Here is a 4821-nt window from a genome sequence, read left to right as displayed (position 1 = left end):
ACCTGATCTAACTTAACTAAAGCTTCAAATTGTTTGGCCTCTACTTATATATTTTATAACGACTCAGTTGGATTTGTTTTTTTTTTTTATTTTTTTGGTTGTATACATAGTAATCGTAAGTTACTGCTGTCTGTTTCCCCAGTTTACTAGCAACTCTGACGTATTTAAGTTAATAATATCAGCATGTATTTGTTGTTTTTTGTGTGATTTAACCGGTCGGCCAGTTACTCAGTTACAACCAAATTCAGTTTTTATTTTGTAGCTGGTGGCATGCAAAAGATGAGAGCATGAATTACAATTAGGGCGTATGTGATTAATGTGGTGCGCTTTTCCATCAAATAAAGCAAATTGCTCAAGAAATTTTTATATAAATAGCAAATTCCCGAGAAATTTAATATAAATAGCAAATTTTCTGAAAATTTCCACACCAAATTTCCTCAGCATACACTCGTAATCCAGAAATAAAGTTGTGCCCATGTTGATTTGCTTAATCAACTCTTTGAGAAGTTAGGAACAAGAGTTTAAACTTTAAAGGCTGTAATGGCGGTTCGATTCTCGGAATAGATGTTTACAGAAGTTGTGGGAATATCATTTCATGCTAACATGATTTCGGTGCCTCCACTTCAACTCTTCCCAATCACATTAGTCATTGCCATTCAACAATCTTAAGGTATCTTGCAACAACTAACTATCCAGAATTATATCAAGATATTCGGGCTGCTGATAAAATATTCCACGGTCTTGCTAGAATTCATGATAACTAAGTCTTTTACTGCAATCGATCCATTAACATCATATGTAACAACGTTAAAGCCATTCAGCGGCAAGTTCCATAAAGCGTAAAACTACTGGAAGTATTCGACTTGGATTGATGATATCCTACTATCCTTTTATCTAGTAAAAAGTATTCTTACAATAAAATTAACAATTGTATTAGAAGTTACGGGCCAATATTTAAGTTCCTTTTTTTCAAGACAAATTTGCAACAGTTTAATGCTGCATAATTTCTATTTATAACCTAGGAATTGGAAAACACAGCAATTACTATTACAATATACTGTTTAGCACGACAATTGGTTCTATGCTCCGGAACGAGCCGAACCTCACTCGGCCAGTTATTATCAAACCAGCGACAGCTGCATCAACTGAAGCTTTTTTCTGCCGGAGAGAACTTTCGACCAAAGTAAAACTGTTGCAGGTAAAACAACAATTTACAGTAACACCAATTTAAACTCATCTGACCAGATCATTCAAAAATTGTATTAACATCGATTTTTAGGCAATCCTATCTCTTAAGTGCCCTGGAGACGATCAAATAAACCCGTCAATCAGTGCATATGTATGAGTGTCGTATGCTTGAAGCTTTAAAGGAGACGTACAAATAAATACGTCAATCACCATTTGTATTTGGACGCACTTTTCCATTATTACCAAAAATTTCGAAGAAACTGAGGTTTTTTTAGTTAATCAGAGACGTAAAACACATAATATGAATATTTTGTTTCATCCGTGAACGGTAAACACAAAGCAAATGAAATTTGATTGTCAATCATAACAGGAGACGATCAAATAATGAGTCGTCAAATAAAAAAATAAAAACTTTTTGATTTCCATCAATCATTGCCGACAACGCGTACGTGTAGCCGAAAAAGAATTTGATCGTCTCCAGGGCACTTTACAAACATTCGCTATCGACTACCGCAAACTAAGGTTTGAGAACAATGTCAATAACATTGCCAGCAATAGCGATCGAAATTTGTTTACTCTTACCAAGATTTATTAAGTATTTTACAAATTCTGATCAATTTCCATTCAAACAATACTTAGAATTATTCGATATTGTTAATGATCATTCATGTTCGAGACTTATTCTCTTTCGAAGTTTCGTAAATTTTCGAATGTTTGTTTAAGCGGGAATCCAATTGACATATTTTGGGTAATTTGACATGTATGTGCTCTTTTTAGTGCAGAGAGAAGTCATTTGGTTACTTTATACGTCCCAGGTAATCTAGCGTGATATCAATTGGCATTTAAGTGTCTCTAAGTAATCTATATTGTAGTCATTTTGAACGATTTGTTAGTAATTTGAATTAATTCGTGAATCATTCACACAAAAAAATGAATGGAATGAAATTTGAGTCAATTCAAATGAATTTGGTAAAAATGAATTGCAAGTCGTCAAATGAATTTGTAGAATTCGTTTCTAATTGAAATTAATTTTTCAAAGTGAATTGCAATACATTTCCAATTCATTTCATTTCAATTGAATTGATTTTGAATTAATTTTGAATTAATTCAAATGAATTAGAAAGAAAATTAGCATCAGAATCATTTGAATTGAAAATGAATTGAACTTCATTTCTGCCTAATTCGTTTGAATTAATTAAAATTTCATTCAATTTATTTTTGTTGTAAAATGAATTAATTAAAAATTTAGCTAATTCATAATAAATTAAAATCAAAAAAGAATGATCCATTTACAGGTCTGCAAACTGGATTTATACAAATTATGTTGATATAATTCTCATACAGTTTATTTTCCTATCAGTATACTTAAACTAACATCCTATGTATCCTATAGAAAAGCCAATTGTCACTTTATTGTCTCTAAGTAACCTGTAGTGTAGTCAATTTAAACATTTATTTTGTACTGCACTTTAAAAACTAGTTATCTTAGTCATCAGAAGTAATCTATTGGAGAATTGTTGGAAGAAGATTTATTCACAAGCAATCGGTTATTGGACTGTATATGAGATGTCTTTTTAACTGACTATTTGAGGTCAATTAGCTTCCCCTTGCACGCGTACATGTTAAAGTATTTAGTTATATAGCTGATCAAGTAACCAGTTAGATATTTAGTAAGGTAAATGACTCTATGTAACCGGTATCAAACAGTCTCATTGTAGTCCAAAAGCGTTAATTAACTCCCTGTTTAAGACAAGCAGGTGTTAAAATAACTAGTCATGTACCGAATTATGTAACTAGTTGTCACCCTAAATGATAGGTAAAATAACTATTTCGGGACAGTCTCCTATAACTGCTGGGTATGTATTAAATGTGTTTTTACTTTGGAAAGACTTTTTTCGAGCGACGGTACTTATAAGTACCATAACAATAATAAGCTTACAAAATGGAAACAAAACATATTTTGACCCTTTTTGCCCAAAAGTACTTTGAATTACACTATCATCTTTGGAATAATATATATTTTTTGCCTATTGGCAAACTCGCTTACCCAGAATAACGGTAATTATTTCATGTTCTCATTGTGTTGTTTATTTAAGTTGTAATGGCAGAAGATACTGTTTCGTAAAATACCATGATGCTGACCCAACGGTATCCGATTTCTTTAGGATCCTTGCATGTCCTTTTTGGTTCCTTGCAGGTCCTCCACAAACTTAAAATTTTGTAAATAACTTCCTGAAGTCCTTATTTTCAATATTTCATAAAAAAATAAAACTTTTTCAACGATTTAAAGCCTTGGTCCACAAGGGGTTAAACTTAAGATAAATATGCTGAAGTTTGTCGCCTGTCGCCCTAATCATAAATTCAGTAATATCAATATAGAACTGCAGTTTTTGTTTCTATAATTTTTAAATTCTCCTTTCATAAAACCCAAGAGAATAAAAATTAATTAATGAATACGAAAAGCAATACTACCATTTCAAAATGACAAATTTAAAATGACTCAATTTATATCCCAGCAAAAACAATTTAACTTCTAAAGAAGTGAAATAAAGCAGAATTTTCAATTTGAAAGAAGTTTTTAATACACGTTTATTTTTGAATGGATGTTATTATGTTTCCAATACTAATTATTGAATCGCCTGCTGTGCTCGTAAGATAATAAAATTTTAACTTCCTTCCATCTTTTCATTTTGTTTTACAAACTTACTGATGACTTGGAAGTCATTCTGTAAATAGCATTACCTTAATTTTTGGAAGTTGTTGAATACTACATTTAAAATAAACAATTGCCTGTGCTTAATAATTACGTAATTCGCCAAGAAGTACTTAAATCTATTTTGCTCTGATGTGTCTACATATCGATGGCTTAATATAGAAAGGTCGTATCTAATCTTTTTTGTAAATCGGTTTTTTAAATATTCTGGTAGACAAAACTCAAATATTCAGTTTCCTATGTTGACGAATAACAGATTTACAGTAATTAAACAAAAACCCAAACTCATTTCAAAAATTGTTTGAAAGAAAAACCTCTAACTCATTTAATTTTGAATGCATATTTTTTGGTTTATATTAAAACAAACAACGTTTCTAAAAGTATTTTTTCATATATTACAATTTTTAGTTGTTAGTTTTGGCCTTTCACTTTCAGATTTTATTGAGTTTTTTCCTTCTCCTGTAAAGTAACAAAAAGTTGAGATACGACCTTTCTTTATTAATCCATCGATATGTAGTATTCATTTTGATTTAAGATTTATTTACATTTTTAATATATTTATTATATACATAACTACAAAACTGCAGTGTCAGCTTTGGCAATGACTTCACTTTTTTATAGTCCAAACAATATTAAAAAGTGTCTGGTTGAAAGTTTTTTTAAATTATCACGTATGAATTTTAATATGTATTTTCTTAATTAAAAATGTTATTCTTTAACTTAATATAATAATATAAATGATATTTATTTTAAATGTAACAGTTTAGATGTTTATCTTTTAAAAATTATCCGGGGTTTACCCGTTAAGTGGGACTTAAAGTTAAGCTTTTTATAGCAATAAGTTTTAAAAGTAATTTAATGTATTTTTATACAAATGCAACAAGTTAGATGAAATTTGTATTTGAAAGTCAAAGCTTGAC

This window comes from Calliphora vicina, chromosome 1 (assembly GCF_958450345.1).
Source record: "Calliphora vicina chromosome 1, idCalVici1.1, whole genome shotgun sequence".
Classification (NCBI taxonomy): domain Eukaryota; kingdom Metazoa; phylum Arthropoda; class Insecta; order Diptera; family Calliphoridae; genus Calliphora; species Calliphora vicina.
Note: the sequence above shows the minus strand (reverse complement) of the source record.